Below are 19368 nucleotides of genomic sequence, written 5' to 3' on the forward strand. Positions count from 1 at the left end.
TAGGTTTTAATCCATGAACCTTTTATTATTCATTTTATTGATGGGATTTTATATTTGGTTATGATTAGGTGACCGCTAAGGGACCTAAGGATAGGATCGTTCTCAAGGGTTGTTCTTAAATTATTTTATGCTCAGGTCTAAGGTAAGAAAACTACACCCATCATGCGATGCATGTGATACATGTGATTATGGTATGGCATGAATGTGAAATATGGAATTTGCCAGAGCTTGAGTCTCTGTAATTGTGCATGATTATAATTATGCTTGTGATTATTGATTAAGTATGCTGAATGCCTTATATCTGCATATTTGACATATGATATATGTCTGGTTGCATTACCTCATTGAGGAAGCACTGACTTATTAGCCAGGGAACGACATTGGTGTCAGTATTGATTGTAAAGCTGTGACTTATCAGTCAAGATCGGCATTAGTACTGAGCATTGGTCGTATGGTATTGGATCATGAGTCAAGAACGGTATTAGTGTGTTTAACGCAAGCCGAAATGATTAGATCTAATCAACATGAGCATTAAATGCTTGAACGATCCCAAGGTTGAAGAAAACTAAAGCGCTTTTCTAGTCTAAAGGCTAGTTATGTAGAGCCAAGGCCAAAAGGCTCAGGTGACTGAAACCTAACATGGCTTAGGGAGTGGATCCCCAGAGATAGACTTATTAGTCATCTATTTAGAGATTGACTTATCAGTCATCTATTCAGAGAGTGACTTATTAGTCATCTATCCAGAGATAAACTTATTAGTCATCTATTCAGAGAGTGACTTATTAGTCATCTACCTCAGAGAGACTTATTAGTCGTCTGCCTCAAAGATAGACTTATTAATCGTCTGCCTCAGAGATAGACTTATTAGTCATCTATACAACAATAAACTTATTAGTCATCTCTCTCAGAGAGCGGGACTCCACAATCATTTATCTGTACCTGCCTACATGCATGAATAGGAATATTACTGCTAGGCATGCTTATTATGATTTGGTGACATGTTATTATCTGCTTATAAGCATGTGTTTGAGTTTTCTTGCTGAGCTTCGGCTCGCAAGTGCCATGTGGTGCATGTAAAGGCAAAAGAAAGCTGGACCATCCTTGAGTTGGAGAGCTTAGGTGACGATGTGTACATATGTAGTTGCTCGACCACCAGGACTGAGGGTTTAAAGAGGAACTAGGGTTAAACCCTATTTTGCCGCTTAGGTCAGCTGGTTGTAAATCTTTTACTTTAATTAACCTTTAAAATATTTTTTGGGATCCCAATGTATAGAGTAAACGTTTTAGTGAAATGTTGTATCTTTAACCAAAAATTTTAACCATAAACTGTTAATCACATTTATTTACACGATTATGGCCAAATGACTAGGTTAGCGAGTTTAGTACTGTTTAAAATGCACAACGTAACGGTCCCTAAGTAGTAGGGCGTTACACAGGCCGTCTTGGCTAGGGCAACCTGGGAGGGAAATATGCACTTGTCTGACTCGAATGCCACTTAAATAATTAGAAGTGCAGTTTGCGCTTGTGTAACTCATTGATTGTTTAAATTGGACAATGTGTTTGATTGAGTGGGGTTATTACTGCTAAGCATGTTATTCTTATTATGTTGTTTAGTTGAATCTATTGATTTAAGTTTCTTACTGAGCCTTGGCTCATGGGTGCGATGTGGTGCAAGTAAGGGAAAGGGGAAGCTGGACCAGCCATGAGTTGGAGAGCTTTAGGGACGACGTGTACATATGCAGATGCTCGACCGCCACGACCGAGGATTTGAAGAGGGACTAGAGTCAAACCCTAATTTTTCCGCTTAGGTCAGCTTGTGTTGTAACTACCCTTTGGAGTTGTAAATGCCTTGTAAACTTTTATTTTGGGAGCCCATGTACAGACTTAAGCTTTTAAATGAAAGTAACTGTTCCTAAACCCAAAATTTTTAAACCTTAATTCGTTAATTACTCTTAGTTACACATTTATATCCAAATAACCTGATTAGCATGTCCAACACTATTTAAAATACACAGTGTAATGGTCTTGGCTATCCAGGGCGTTACAAAAAGCTTCACTTATAAACCTATTTTCTTTCAACCTTTCAACTTATAAACCCATTATGGATATGTGCAAACGCTGCGCCATGAACCAGGAGATGAAAATGGTCGAAAGGATTGGATGCAAAATAATGGTTGACCTGGATTGGACTTAAGATTGAATAGATAATGGACTTCATCGGGAGTTGGAGGTTTCCACTTGCGGATGTGGGTTACTTCAAACGCTGATGCTTTAGCCACGCTAGCAAGCGTTAAGGATGTAAACACTCTAAACTTAGTACCAGTTGAGCCCCTTGCGCAATTGAGTATTAATGAAACAGAGATAACATTGCTGCTAGACAATTCTCCATCTTGGAGGACTCCGATTGCTACTTATCTGGACCAGGGAATTTTGCCCCTAGACAGAAATGATGGGCAAAAGATGTCGAGGTAGACTTCTAGATACGTAATTATTGATGGAGTGATGTACACATAGGGACACTCAATGCCTCTACTTCAATGTGTCACTAGAGCAGAAGCTGAATTTTTTTATGATAGAAGTACATGAAGGGTTCTGTGGTAATCATACAGAGGGGCAGAGCCTAGCAAAGAAGATATTTGGGCAAGGATATTTTTGGTCAACCATGAATGAAGATGCATTGGAGTATGTGCGAACATGTGACAAGTGCCAAAGATTCTCTAATGATACCTTGACAAGCTCCTAATGAGTTAAAACAAATGCAAAGTCCATGGCCTTTTTCTGTATGGGGGATAGATTTCATCGGGCAAATACCTATGGGAAAAGGAGGAGTCAAGTTTGCAGTTTTTGTAGTTCATTACTTTACCAAGTGGATTGAGGCGGAACCACTGGCAACTATAACTTCAAAAAAAAGTACTTGACTTTGTGATGAAAAATATTATATGCAGTTATGGACTACCAAAAAATATTGTTTCAGATAATGGTACTCAGTTTGACAGTGATCTATTTACGGACTTCTGTGCAAGACATGGTATTACAATAAACTACTTTGCAGTAGCTCATCCTCAAGCTAATGGACAAGTTGAAGCTACCAACAAAACCTTGAAAAATACAATGAAGAAGCGGCTCGAGCAAGCCAAAGGCATCTGGTCAGATATTTTGCTAGAAGTGCTATGGTCATATCGTACTATGACCCGCACATAAACTAGTCATGCACCATTTTCCTTGGCATATGGGTATGAAGCAACGATGCCATCCGAGTTAACCCCCACCCCTCCCCCATCACATAGATGGAGTACATATGGCCAAGCTCAAAATTTTCAATTGTTTGCTGAGACTCTTGATCTGATCGACGAACTATGAGAGCAATCACAGTTACGGGTATCTGCTTACCAACAAGAAGTTGCTCGATATTCAACTCTCGAGTCAAGGATAGAAATTTTTCCAAAAGAGGTCTAGTCTTGCGACAAGTGTTCCAAAACACTAAGAATCATACAACATGATTTTTGGGACCTAATTGGAAGGGACCGTACCAGATCGTAGATGTTTTATAGACAGGCACGTACAAACTTGCTCGATTAAATGGTGAACTAATCGCAAGATATTAGAATGGCAAACATCTTAGAAAATTCTATCAATGATAACTATGATCAATAACACTGGTTGCAAGGCACGTATTTGCCCATTTTTCATGACCAGTGTATTTCTTATTTTTGTTATTTTTGGTTGTAAAGGCACGGTTTTGCCTGGTCGTAATAACCAATTATTTCCTAGACTAATTATGTTTACCTGGTCGTAAGGCATGATTATGCCCTTTTTAAATGAGCAATCATTTAATAAGATTCAATTTAAGATGTTTTTTCATTGCTCATACGAATTTTTATGATTCAATAGACACGATTTTGTCCATTTTATTATGAGTTATTTACAAGGGAGTGTGCTTGAGACATTCAATTTTTGCCAATTTTTGTTATTTTAACAAGTATTGCTTAACATGTGTGATTTTTCTTAACAAGTATAATTCTCTATGAATATTATTGCGAGCAGCTGGATTAGCTCGAATTGGCCTGGTTATTTGGCAAGTGACCAATGACTTACCACCTCGATCACTCGGAGGGCATATAGGATATACATAATCTCACATAAGAAAAAGAGTAATAAACACAACTGAGTAGTGCTTAGAATTTTTTTACAATTTATAAAGTGTTGTGCTTTGCTAATAAAGAACATAGAGATAAAAAAAAATTTCTTGTTCGCATGACCAGGAAAGTTAGAAATATTGTGTAGCAATTAATTGTTATATCTAGCCAAAATTATTGAGCAACATAGTGTATGTAATGGAAGAAAAATATTACACAAAATACCCGAGATTAAAAATTGCTCGGACTGACAATGTTTTTACACTATGAATATTATTGCTTAGGTGATTCAAAGTAAAAAGTAAGAAAAATAAAAAAGGCAACATCATTGGTCGACCACATCTTCCTCGACCTCCACACGAGATTGGTCGCCATCCAGATTCAAAGAGATTTATGGGCCAGGAGTCTTAGGAGTGGAAATCTCAGTAGCTTCAGTAGCCTCACGAGCGAGGCACCTGGCAATCTTCTTCTCTCGGAGCCCAGCAGGTAGGTATTCAAAATTTGCCTCGTTATTGTTTTTCCAGAACATGAAAAAACAATTGAAGGAGGTGTTCTTGAATATAGACATATCCGAGGAGTATTTATCCTTTTGCTGAGAAAGTTTCACCTCGAGCCTATTTATTTGCTCCTCGTTATCCTTCTACTTTTTCTCATGCTCCTCGAGGAGGCGAGTCTTCTTTGTCTCCTTCTCCTGGAGGGCTTTAATAGCTTGGCTCTTCCCCTCAATCTCAATGCTCTTCTCCTGTAGATTCTTCTCGAGCTCCTTAGCCGCTTCATGGTTTTTTTTATTAGCCTCTTTGAATATCTCTAAAGTGGCCCTGGTCTTCTTCAGCTCATCGAAAACTCCCCTTGCTTAAGGAGGAGTGTGGGTGAGCGTTATCACACCCTGTAAAATTAAAAGAATTAGGCGCGAGCAACAAACTTTGATCAAATACATGAGAAATAATAATCAAAGTGCTTATCGACAACACCTTCAAGATAGCCTGACAATAGGCTGTATCCACGGAGGTCTCCTTGAGGGTAGCGAAGGCCCCAGTACTTAAGTGATGCTGATACAATTTTGTGTCATTGTTGCAAATTTCTTTACCTGTGGACTTAAGCTTCTCAAGTATGACTAGAGAAGTGTTGGGATCAACTGCTGAGTGAGCAGGAGAGCTGCTCGCATGTGGTGCATTTGATCGGTGGGAGGAGGAGCCTGGCTTGTTGTAGGCGGAGTTGATGGAGCAGGAGGATCCTGCCGAGGCTACTTGGTCAGAGGCTAGTCTTTACTCGACCCGACATTAGTAGGGGTTTTTATTTTTGACTCTCTTCTAGTAGAGGCAGGAGGAGAGGCTGAAGTGTATAACTCTAAGATCTCAGAGTTTGACATGATTGTAATCAAGAGTAGATATGTTAGAAAAATTCAAGGAAATGAGAAGAAAAATGAGCATAACAGTTATAAAGTATGCATGGTACCCATATCTATACTATTATTCGAGCAGGGTGAATAAAAAAGCCTATGTCTACACTGGTGAAGTTATACTATAATTTAAATTATTACTTGGGATGTCCTCCTCATCATCATAAGAAGGAAATGAGATGTTGAAAAGATCTTCATCCTCGACCTGCACTTGTTTCCTCTTTGCTTTAACCTGAGAAGGTGCTGGGACTTTGACACGAGGAACATCTTCCTGCTCCCTTATAATCACTCCCTATGTTCTCCTCCTCGTGGGAGTAGGGGTAGCCTGGGGTTGCTCGTTTTCCCCATCTCTTCATCGACTTCTTGCTCGATGGCTCTTCCACTAGTCACTCTTTCGGTGGTGGCATCCTTATTGGTCTGGTGGGGCTTGAGCAGGCCAACCAACCTAAGGTTGGCATTATTTACTAACAACCTACAATTTTTCTCATCGTGCCTAAGGCTGTCTAGCAAAGCTGCTCGAGTGAGCATTCCCGAAGTAGGAGGAGGCCGTTCCCATGGGCCTAAAACAATGAAGGGAAAATAAGCTAAGTATCAACTTATAAAAGAAAATAAAGAAGAAGAAATAGGAAAAGCTCATTACCTCATTGTTGAAAGGATAGATTTTCTGCGACCAAGTCAATCGTTAGAAAATACTCCTTGAAGTATGTGCCCACATTGATCCTAAATATGGGCTCGGTCATGAATACTTTGGTCGTGTCCCTGTGGCAAAGATAGAAAAGTCCAGTACCATGCTAACCTGGATTGGACTTAAGATCGAACAAATAATGGACTTCATGGGGAGTTGAAGGTTCCCACTTGCAGATGTGGTATAGGATATATAATGTTGAAAGCATTAAGTGTCCTTTTGGAGTAATTTGGAAAAGGGAAATACCAAAGTAATGTGGTGCCAGCTTGTATGTGGAAGCGTGACGAGGTGCTAAAAGCTCCACCAGGAAAGTTAGCGAGCTGGTCGACCTAAGGAGTCACCATGCTAATCCCTCAGATTCCATATTTCTCGGATAGCATTGCTTGAAAGAGTGCATGTTTGAACAACATGCCATGCCACATTTTTCTTCTTCCGAGACTTGAACTTTTCTTGGAGTCTAATGGTGTTGGCCACCTCCACAGCTGGTGTAGCCTTTCAGGCTACTTGTTCTGCCCTTGCTGCTGGGCATTATTCCCACTAGTCGCTTACCTTGTGACGTGGGGGTCTGCAACTGTTCATTGTTTGGGGAGAGTGAGATTACACCACCACAATATCTAGAATCTACACAAAATAATGGTTGACAGAGACCAAATAAAGATTGAGAAAGATAATGCAAACCTTAGTTGTAGAATAATCTTCTTCAACCTTGATGAACCTTCAAAACTCTAGGCGATCCACCACTTTGAGCATTTTGCTTCTTCAAATGCAAAAGCACAAAACAAAGGCTTATACACAATTCTTATCGCTGCCCAAATTCTCTATTTCCTAGCCATCATTGATGCTTGATGCCTTTTCTAAGAGGAAATTAGAATTGGGATTGAACAAGCCTTAAACTCACAAAGTCAAGCACTTCTTTACGAGTTTGTTGGAAAAAACTAGAGATTCGAGAGAGTGATCAAGTCTTCCAAAACTCTACGAGGACCCTTTTGTAGTGTAGATGTTGGAAACAGATTTTCTAAGTGCGCAGCGGAATGCGATTTATGGCCCCAGTAGATTACAAAAATTCTATATATAAAACCATTTTATATATACGATACTATGATTTATATATATTAATATAATAGAAGAAGATGTACCTCCTGAAGCCTATCAAGTGTCATTGCTATCTTCTTGTATAATAAACGATCATCCTATCCAATCACGCAAGACTCACACCAAAGTCTTCCAGACCATAATCTTAGCACAACAGGACGTGTGTGGGTACGTAGAGATTCAGTAGGACAATTTAGGACTCCATTGATATTCTCAACACATGATAACAATGAAGTTTGGGTAAAGAGAAGGGTTGAAACAATTTCTTTTCTCTCTTTATTTTTCTCCCTAAGAAAACTCTCTCTTTCAGTCAGATTGAATATTAAGATTGTATCTTATGTTGAGAGAAATATAATAATATATATTTATATTATTCATTTAGGGTTTTATTAATAAAAATAATTTTAATTAATTCAATTAAAACATATCTTATCTATTATTATATTCAAAATATATTTAATTGAATTTAAATTGATTCAAAATCAATCTAACAATCCAGATAAAATATATGATTTATTTCAAATCAGTTATCTAAATTTAAATTTCTAAAATTTAAATATTTAATTAATTTATCAAATTAAATAAAAATAAGATGACATAATTAATTCAAAACTAATTATTTTTTTAATTAATTAATAATTACGAAAATTACAATTAATTAAATAGTAAATATATTTTCCATAATGATCTCATAATTACGTATTTGCCCAGAAACTAATTTTCTTGACAAATATACCCATACTTGTTCTATTGAGGTCTTACCCTGTACAGTGTTTATAGAGCCAATCTGGGGACCTATGGACTTATACTTCCAAGCTCCAATAAATTTAGATTACTAATTAAAGCTCTTAAATATTATAATCTTATTTATTAATCTCAATATTATTCCACTAAAAGTATTGGATTGCACTCTTGTAATTATAAACTTATATTTAATGAGTACTTTATTAAGTGTTCATTGATTTAATCACAATTCAATCCTCCAATAATTGGTTCATAATTAGAGCTAGATGAAATTACCGTTTTACCCCTCTAATTATCTCTTTATCATTAAGTGCCATTAATTTACTAGCGAACTGTTAATTTATAAACCTTTTATAAATTAGAGGCCTCAAATTGTTCAGTTCCATAATTAAAACTTAAGGGAACCATTATTCAATCTTCTTATGAAGAAGGCTTGGATTCCATATCTGTAAATCATGTCCCCAGCCATCTACGTTAATGAGCCCCAAAACAAAATTTTGTAGCTTGATCATTCTGATATACCCTAACGAGTGAATCAAAAGACCCAAATAACATAAATAAGAGTTCATGATAACTTCAGGATTTAGATCAATTTGCATATGATCATCGAGTGATATGATTATAACTCTTTATGGTAAATGATCTTTTAATAAAGAGTTAAATACATTTCTGGTCCAGTCCTATACAATCTTATTGTATAAAGCACCTCCACTAATATGTCCTACTAAACCAATGATCCGGATCTAGATCACATGTAGTCATAATACCAGTGGACCGTACTAGCTATGTTTAATTAAAGATTCCATAACTTTAATATAAACTGCAAACTATTTAATCCATTCTCTATAATCTTAATCCTCTCATACCAATACAAGATTATATCTACATTAATGAATTGGGAGTTTTCTGATATTTATCTAAATATTATTCAATAATGATAAACATTAATTATATATAAAACTATTTCTTTTATAAATTTCATAAATAATGAACTACTTTCATTGCTTTAAGAGCACTATGCCCAACAGTAGGCACCATCATTAGGTTTAACCAATATGATTAGAGATAATTAACTCGTCATTTGGAGATCATTTTACGTGTTCGTATGGACACGTCAGGCTATACGTCACCTACTAGCAGGCAATGGGGCTTTTGAGCCCCTTCGCATTTAAGTGATGTAACACCTTTTAGGAGGTGACGCATTGCCACCCCCTCTGACTTTTGACCCTTCCAATGGTCCTAAAATTTCTCCAAATACTACCAAACTTATTGGGGATCCTTAGATACCTCCATGTATCACTTTGGATCCAAAAACACATTGTTAAAGTGCCTACAATTGAAACACATCTACACTATGTGAAATTCACTAAGTGTTTATACCTAGCTTGTATGTTAACACTTATTCTTTTTATTTAAACAATCATAACTGTAACGCTTTACTACCCTAAAGTCATTACCATGTGATTTTAAAATGTGCCATTAGTTCGCTAATCGAGGTATTAGACCAAAAAGTGTGGTTAGTTAAAATGAAGACTCTTTTAAATAAGATTTTGGAATAAAAGGGGGTTAAACATTCATTTAAATAATGAAAGTGTTACATTAGGATCCCAAAATACTGTTTGGAAACATATTTACAACTAAGAAGTTACTTTATAGTCGACCTAAGTGACAAAATCAAACATTTATAACACGCTCCCCAGCCGTGGCGGCTAGGTAGGCCAAACATGTACGCACCGCTCCATGCCCTCCAACTCATGGTTGATCGACCTTTTCCTTGCCCTTACCTGCACCACAGAGCACCCGTGAGCCGAGGCCCAGCAAGAGAACTTCACAACACATCATATAATAATTTATTTCAACAAATACATACTTAATCAAAGACAACAAACAATTTACAAGTTTCTATTGAAATACACAACAACACGATAGCACAAATGCATAACAACACAATAGTACAGTAGCACAGCAGCGGCCTCCGCCGATCAGGGTGTGTTATTAGGCACCAAGTTCGCGGTCTTAACTGAGCGAGTGTGTACAGCACCCTTATATGGGCTCGCCCTGGCGGCCTACATTCAACATGCTTAACGCTGATCCCAGCCTTTGCCGCTCGCAACCCTTGCCGATCGGTCACAACATATGTATGACATAATAACTATAAATAATACACACAACACTAAACACAACATAGCTCTACGGGCACATAAATTCTCTTACCTTGTCCCTCGAGCTGACAACCCAAAGCGATCCCGAGCACGATCCCTAATCCTGAGCCTAAGCGATAAAACCTAGCCACAGCGTAATGATAAACAGAGATCCATTAAGCCCTAACCAATTAAGAACTTCATATTAAAATACTAGCCTTCAGACCTCGAATTCTACTAAACCGGGTAGTAGAATCCTTCCTGAGCCTTAAGATAGGGTTCCCGAGCTTAAAACCCCATTTTGGTCATTTTCCCTAATTTGAGCCATCGCCCGCCCCCTATGGTTGTGGCCCATTGCAATTCAAAGAACCTTGGGCTCTCGTCAAGGGGACACGGGCCGCTGCTGAGGCGCACTGTGATGCCTGGGAAAAATCAGAGGCTCCCAAGCCTTTTTGTTCATACGGGCCACGATGCCTGAAGAACAGGGCCGCGGTTCGAGCCCCAAAACCTAGAAATCCATGCATTTTCACTACATTTTCCCTCAGCCCAACCTACCAAATCACACCCAATTCAACCCCTATACCCATAATTTAGTCCACAGTTCATTTCAAAGTAGCTTAACTGGTCTAACATCCCAAAAGCTAACATTAAGCCTTACTAATAACCAAAATCAAACATAAGGTTTAAAGCTAAACAAAACTTAAATCACAAGAGTAAAATTTAATAGCAATTAGATTAAATCCTTACCTCAACTGCAGTTCCCCTCCTGAGCTAAACCTTAACTACTTTAGGCCTCAATTCTCTTTAAATTCCCAGCCTTCACCCTTGAATTTTGGCAAGAACCTCCTTTGCCTTTGAGAGAAAAAGAGGGTATCGAGAGAGAGAAAGAGGGAGGCTATCAACTTCTATTTTTCCTTCTCCCTAGTTCTAGAGTGTTGGTTAGCTTAAGTCTTTCCCAATGTGAATGCCAAAAATTGGACATGATCCTGAGAGGGCCATAGTTAACACTCGAGAGAAAAGTTGAGGCTTACCCCTAGTGACCTTGGGCATGCCAAGAAACCTTGTGTCTCACCCCACGTGAGATTCATGCCTCACGGGAGACCTTCGCGAAACTGCCCTGTCTCACCCCACGCGAGGCCCTTGCGAGGCTGTGACCCCTGGTACACGTCACCTTGCCTCGCCTCACCTAGATGAAAGTCTGAAGGGCCACCAATAGCCTTGCACGCCCACCAATAGCCTCGCGCCCCTGGCCCTCTGCAGACCGCCTTGCGAGACAGCAGCGTCTCACACCTCAGGCCCGCGCCTTGATCACCAGCACACCAACAGCCTTGCACCCCTGGCCCTCGGTAGACTGCCTTGCGAGAGATCAGCGTCTTGCGCCTCAAGCCTGTGCCTCACGCACCAGCGCACCAATGGCCTTGCGCCCTGGCCCTCGACAGACTGCCTCGTGAGACATCAGTGTCTCGCGCCTCACACACCAGCGCACCAACGACCTCATTCCCTTGGCCCTCGGCAGACCGCCTCGTGAGACATCAGCGTCTCACGCCTCTGGCCCGTGCCTCGCGTACCAGTGCACCAACGGCCTGACGCCCCTGGCCCTTGGCAGACTGCCTCGCGAGACACCACCTCGCACACGGTCCATCCCCACGCGACATGCACATCGAGGCTCTGACCTCCTCCTGTGCCTTGTGGGAACGTATCTCCCATGATGACCCATAAAGTCTCCAACACTTAAAGTTTAAGAGAGCCGGGTGCATGACGAGTATAAGAAAACCCATGAATGACTCAAAAGAGATCATACAGATACTAACCCTAAAGACCATGCTAGACAAGTAGTGGTCGTATGAATGAGGGACCTGATGTGGTCCTTCCCAGCCAACCTCTGGCGTTCATACTAAATAGATGGTGGAGGTGCTCCCGTAGACCTTGAGCATGTACTGGAGCCGACCACCATGCTCCTGGTACCACTATTATCTATAGACTGCATATGCAGGGTCATGTCCCCAGGGACCACCATGTACAATGAGCCAATAGTTCTCTACTATAAATATGACCTCCCTTCACCTGAGAAAGGGGGAAGATTTTTGGGAGAGTTTTGTAACCACACATTGTTAATGGTAATAGACACTATACATCCTCTCTATTTTTCATTTTGAAATTTCAGCATTTACATTTTGTGTTATGGAAATCCTAAGAAAGTTTGCTTAAAATTCATTCGATTTGAATCTACTTCTTTTACAACTCACAAAGTTCTCGATCTAACTTAGTTGATGAGTTTTTACCATCAACAGTTTGGCACCGTCTGTGGGAAGGATAAGTGCTAAGTTACTTTTCTTCCATTGATTCCGGCAAAGGAAGATGCCGAGACGCTCTAAGCGATTAAGAGAACCACGGGAGGTTGAGGTCTACTTCGATGGAGGTCAGCTGAAGTCCTCCATGAGGAATCCTCCGCCACCCAAAAATGTGGATGCACCAAAGGAGCCCAGGGTTCTTGAAGACAAAAGGGAAGCCTCGTCCCCACCTGATGAGAATCGTCCAAGATTAGCGGCTGCTCCCGCAAGAGATGCTGGAGAGTTTCCGCCCCCAAAGCCACCTCAGGTGCCGAACTCCGGCCGGCAAGATCCAGGTCCATTGATACGTAGGCCTGACAAGAATCCCCGAGTCCATTCCGTAAGCCCGAGCTCTAGGTCTCAATTTTACGAAGAGGAGATACGTGAATTACACTGGAAGAATCAAAGGTTAGAAACCACCTTAGAGAATATGCAAGAGGTGTTGAATGGCCTGCTACAGGGGAAGTCACGCACGTCTCTTCCTAGGCGAAAAGAGAAAGGCCAAGAGGAGGCAGAAACCGCAATCCCAGTGGATGATGGGAGGACTCGACTTTCCACTAGTAACACCCCTCGGACGAAGCAGCGTGAATGTCCCGGACAATCAAAACAGCCCCAGAGGCCAGAGCAGAAGAACAACGCAGACCCTCGTAACGAAGTCAAAGTCACTTCAAGGAAAACACCCTCAGACTTAAGGGAAGAACTCAACAAGAAAAGGATGAACAAGAGGACTACACCTCTTATGGCTCCCCAGGAAGACAAAGGGAAGGGAAAGGCTAACCCGTTCACTTTGAGAGATTCATTGAACAAAAGGAGACAAGACCTAGACACAGAAATGAAGAACCTTCGGAGCAAGATAATCATCGCGTCTGGAGGACACACTGTCGATGATGAGTTTGATTACGAATTGCCCTTCATTAGAGAAATCCAAGCCGTGCGGCTCTCGGCCAACTTCAAAGAGCCTCACATGACCCCTTACGAGGGAAATATAGATCCAAAATACCATCTGGATGTGTTCAATGACCTAATGAAGCTAAGGGGAATTACTAGCAAAGCCAGATGCCACTGTTTTACTGTCATGTTAAAGGGTCCTGCGTACAAGTGGTTTAAGAGACTCCAGCCAGGGTCCATCAGGTCTTAGCAACAATTTTCTGACGAATTTCTCCAGCAACATCACGCTGTGCGTGATTACACCATGCCAGGAACCAGCCTCGCTAATGTGAAACAAGGAGAAGAAGAGAGCCTGAAGAGCTACATCCATAGGTTCAATATGGAGGCAGCCAAAGTGGGAAGCCAAACCTGTGGGGAGTTAAAAATGGCCATTACAGCCGGGGTGCACTCGGGTATTAAGTTGTGGGATAACATGCTAAAGAGGGAGGTCACTGACTTAGATGATTTCTATGAACAAGCCTAAAAGTACATTCGTGTCAAAGACGGCCATGAGAACTTGAAGGCATCACTTGTCAATCATTCAGCCCCCGAAGGTTCGAATGATACAAAGAAGAAAAGAGTGTGCGAAGGGCCAAGAGATGACCACCAGAGGAAGCACAAGCACGGAGGTTACCCAAGTGAACATCCCACACTTTCTACACAGACCTAACATATACTAGGGAACATATCTTCGTAGCGAACGAGAATCAAGTCCCCTTCAGGAGACCCCCGCCAATGAAAAGGGATAGGTCAAAAAGAGATCATGGAAAGTACTGTCAGTATGATAAATACATTGGGCACACCACTGTAGAATGCACTCATTTGAAGATGGAAATAGAAGAGCTTATACGTAGGGGACACTTGGGTAGATACGTCCGCAAAGAAAACCAAATACCGGAGGAAGGAGTACCCTCACCACGGGCACAGGATGAAGCCCCAGAGGTGCAAGGAGAAGTTTTGACCATCTTTGGAGGGCCAGGGTTTGGAGGCAAATCAAGGAAAGGGCGAGACACGTATGCTAGGGAAGCCAGGCGAAGTCCACCTCCATGCATCTTAAGTTTGGAACAACGCCCCCCAAAGAGCTTTAAGGGGGAGAACGATTCGATAACCTTCAGCGAAGAAGACGCGCGGGGTGTGCATTTCCATCACAATGACCCCTTGATGTTGACTGTTCAGCTTGCTAACGTGAGGGTACATCGGGTCCTGGTAGACAATGGAAGCTTCGTAGACATCCTATATCGTCCGGCCTTAGAGAAGATGAGACTGGGCATCAGGAACCTAAAACCCTATAACACCTCCCTGTATGGGTTTACAGAAGACTCGATACAACCCCTAGGCACAATCGAGTTAGCCCTCACCTTGGGAGAGCCGCCCAGACAGACCACTGTAATGACGAACTTTGTCGTAATAAGTTGTTCCTCGGCCTCAACGCAGTATTAGGGAGACCCTCCCTTAGAGAATTGAAGGCGATCACCTCTGTATACCACTTGGCCATAAAATTCCCAACTCCTGGGGAACGGGGGGGGGGGGGGGGGGGGGGGTAGCGAGCTTGAAAGGGGAGCAAAAAGAAGAAAGGGAATGTTATAATATGTCCCTTCGCACAACCGTGAGACCACTAGAACTTGTGGCGATGGTAGTGCATGGGAACACAAACCCGAACGAGTTCGACCCCAAAGTTACTGAGGAGATCGGAATCGATGGTTGTGCATATGCACCTGAGAGGGAACATCGGGTAAAGCTCCATTTGCAATATGATAAATCAAAAGGGTTAGCATAGTTAGCCCCCCCCTGTAACGTCCTGCATTTTCGGGTACCTTTAAACGACTCGGGTCGGGATTTTTCCCCCGGGTTAAGAATATTATTTTAAATAATATTATATTTTGTTTGTAAGTATTCCATGAGTTATTGCTAGCCAAAATATGAATTTTGTGATTTTAAAAGTCAAGATAAGACTTTCGGTCCTGGACCGACACAAAAACCCTGATCGGGTAAAAATCTCGGAAAATAAAATGAAAAATCATGGCAATTATATTTTGGGCATAAAATACATTCATAAAAGTTAAAGTTTGGTCAAAAATAATAAACCTAAAAGAAAATGGAAATTTTAGGGCATTTTGTGTTAAATGCCTAATTTTACCAAAATGGGGAATTTTATTCCATGAATGGACCTTATGTTAAATTTTACTATGTGATTAATTAAATTAAATGTGAGAGACATTTAATTTAATTAATTAATGTTAAGTTTGGTGATTAAAACTTAATAAGAGTGAAAAAAAAAGGTGTCAAAAGCCAATTTGGACTTTTCTTCTTATGAAACCTTTATTAACCTTTAATAAAAAAAAAAAATTAAAAAATAATGAAATGATCATATATGGGAAAGGGTGGCCGGCCATGTGGTGTTTTAGAGTGGTTTGAACCCAATTTTATAAAGTTTAACTCCCATTTTAATTAAGAAGTCAAGTGGGCAAGTGGGTAGAAAAGCACTCAAGTGTTTTGTGATATTTTGAAGAGTTGTGTGAGCCATTCTAACCCCCAAATCCGACCACTCTCCCTCTCTCATTCACTCTCATCTGATTTTTTAAGACCATTCAAAGTGTTCTCTCAATATTCAACCTCAAGAACACCAAGGAAAACTTGGAGGCTAAGTCTTGGTCTAGGAAGTATTTTCCCTAAGGTAAACTTTCACTAATCTAGGTTTTTGTAAAGTTTTAAGCATAGAGTTTCAAATAGCTAATTGACTATGTTGTTGGGGGAAGTTTGTTAGGGTTTTTGAAAGGTTTTGAAGGAGTCAAAGCTTATAGGAAGGTCCAAACCTTAAGCAAGAACACCAAAGAGGTAAAAAGTTTACTTTTGATGAGTTTGTTGTAGGGTTTTTAGTTTTAAGCATTATTTTGTATATCTAATGCTTAGAGTTTCTTGTTGATGATGTAATAAGGTTATGGTAGTTGTTTAATAATTTTTATGATGCATGTGTATTGATTTTTGAAAATGGGAACCAAAACCCCCAAGGGTTTTGTAGGATACCCTAAAACAAAACATGTTTTAAGCTGTGACTTCCAAGGGGTCAAGCAGCCACTGTATATTGTTTTTGTAAAATTAAACTGTACTCTGATGTTGTTGAGATTGAGTACATAAAATTGAGCTTTTGAAACACTAAAAAATGTTTAGAAATGAGTAAGTTATGATATTTCAAAGTTTAGGTAAAAAACTTTTTTTTCGTATTCTTATTTTCGGAACCAAATTTGGACAGCCACTGTATAGGGAAAATGAACCCAGTTTTTTCTAAAATTTTGTGGACATATTGCTGGAATAACCTATTAGTCCACTGTAAAATTTGGTAATAAAATATTAAACGGTTTGAAAGTTATTAACTGTCAAAGTTTGGAAAAAAATAAGGACTTGAAAATAAGGTCATTTTTACCTCATTGTTGGAAAATGATTTCACCAATCAAAAATGCTCATTTTGACCTAAGATTTTACGAAGACCTAAATGGCATAACAAAAATGGAATTGGGAAATTTTGGTAACAATTGGGTAAGTAAATTTCAAGTTATGAACTAACGAAGTATGTAGTTAAAAATGTGAAAAATAGGTTTTTCACACTTAGTGTAAAAATGAGATTTTGGAACATAAGGTAAAAAGTAAAATTTTGCTTATTTCAAGATATAAAATGGTAAGTCTTGAAATCATATTTTCACTAAAATTTACCCTTTGAGTTTAAATGAATTATTTTTATTAAAGAGTTTTTATTCTTTCTAAAAATAAGAGATTTAATTTATTAATAGTTAATAAATTAAAAGAGGGTTTAAAACCCTATATTTTGAGAAAATAATTAAATCCTAGTAAGTAAAATTGATTAATTGCTTTTGGAAAATTAATTAGTCAAGATGAGAAATTTATAACGGTTTTTCTAATTAAGACAAATTAGGCAATTTTCTTAAAACGATTTTTAGATATTAAAACCTTAAGAAAAATAAAAGGAAAATTTAAAGAGTTTATTTTCTTTAAAAATAATTAAGGAATTTATTTGTATTTTCTGGATATAATACAGGCTAAAATCTTACATATTTTAACCGACTAGTCGAAAGTGCGGGTTAATAGCGATACCTTGAAAGAATAAGATTTTTAGCGGATTGTGGGAAATACCATTGTGATACCCGAGCCTAGGTATCGAGACCTTAGGATAGGTCTCCCCGAGACTTAGGGTTTAGTCTCGAATATTTTGTATAACTTTCCTTAATAGGTTTAAAACCAAATAAGGATTGTAAATCCTTACAAATAACTTTTATTAAAATGACCAAACTGCCCAAAATAATAATAATGAATTATGAGTGCCATAATTAATCCGAGTATACTGTATGGATAACTATAGTATTGGCTAAGCGTAACTGGACTGAACGTTGGAGGGTGAAAACTTGCTGAGCGCTAAGGACTCCAAGTAAGTCAACTTATATTGTATGGCTGCAACATGAAATGATTATTGTCTTGTATGTTAGTATAGGGATACATGCATATACATAGGCTGTCATAGAAAGTTGCTTAGAGACGTTAGTCTAGTGAGTGCTGATTTAGAAAATATGAACGGTAGAAGTCCGTCATATCCTAGACGGTTGATCCCCGTCACACTGCTTGATTTTATTTATGTCCGGTTCATTACCGAGACGAGTGGCCATGAGATGAGGATAAGCTGGTTAAACCTAGGGGCCCTCATGCTTACTTAATCATTGGACGGTTAGAATCCGAGCAAGTGCTCTGATAAGTTATTCCCGGATAGCAGCCGTGAATATTGGCCATTCCGTGAGAGTGCCTAGAGATACTAGGGGTTGCCAAGATAGAGTGAGGTTGAACACCCTAGGGGCAGCTGCTCACCAGCACCACTGATTAACATAGAAGTCTCCATAAAATCGTGTAAATTGGATTACACTCTTGAATATGTAGCGATGCCCTAGGTAACACGATAGTTACCCTTGATGAGAATATTTATTGGCTAGATCTTAGTGTGGGGACTCAGTTCTCTTTTACAGATTAGCAATTATGTTGGAGGGCGCGTTACGCATGAATTGTTGGAAACTGTCGAGCGTTGGTCTCGAATTATTTGGTGATATAATATATCTGCTTGCTCTGGGATTTTCTGAGTGTAGGGATATAATTGTTGATAAGATATAGTTGTGATATAATATATCTGCTTGCTCTGGGATTTTCTGAGTGCAGGGATATAATTGTTGGTAAGATATAGTTGTGATATAATATATCTGCTTGTTCTGGGATTTTCTGAGTGCAGGATTTTTATCTAGTTACGAATTAATTTATCATTGGTTATCAGGCATGACCATAAGTTTGCCAGGACGCTTTAGCGTTCTTGAAATTGATTGTTTAGGGTCCGGAACCCTAATTCTCTACATGCTTTGTTTGAAAGTTGATCTTACTAAGCGTTTTCGCTTACCTAGTTGTTTCATGTTGTAGGTAAGTGCAAGGGCAAGGCAGAGCAGTGAGCGCTGGAGTCTTCCTTGCAAATGTACATGTGGACCGACCTTTTGGGAAGCCTTTTTATTTTTGGAAATGTTGTGTAATTTTCCTAAACTAGGCTCACTCTAATCTTTATAAAACATGTTTGTAATTAAATGTTAAGTATGGCCATACGACTTTTTAAAAAGTTTTTTTTTCTATGGGTTTTTGAGACATTTTGTTAAATGAAAACATTTATATTTCCGCATTATCGAGTCTTGAAAATCCGGGTCGTTACACCCCCCCCCCCCCAATAGCTATGAATTAGAGGGGTAGCTTAGATGCCCTGATATGTAGTAAGAACATTGTTGCCACAAATACCTATGTACTCTCCTTATTGTTAATGAATATGTTTCTCCTTATTTTTAATGAATATGTTTTTATTGGCATATCACACTCCTCATCTACG

The 19368-nt window shown here is 39.4% G+C and overlaps 1 long non-coding RNA gene across 1 annotated transcript; it reads left to right on the plus strand.

Moving 5' to 3' along the window:
- The first annotated feature begins 15874 nt into the window (after nucleotides 1-15874).
- LOC133805181 (uncharacterized) lies at nucleotides 15875-19120 on the plus strand. The gene is made up of 2 exons (XR_009878881.1): nucleotides 15875-16289; nucleotides 18918-19120. It is a non-coding gene; the product is annotated as an uncharacterized LOC133805181 (long non-coding RNA).
- The last annotated feature ends 248 nt before the right edge of the window (nucleotides 19121-19368 follow it).

Source organism: Humulus lupulus, chromosome X (genome assembly GCF_963169125.1).
Source record: "Humulus lupulus chromosome X, drHumLupu1.1, whole genome shotgun sequence".
NCBI lineage: Eukaryota > Viridiplantae > Streptophyta > Magnoliopsida > Rosales > Cannabaceae > Humulus > Humulus lupulus.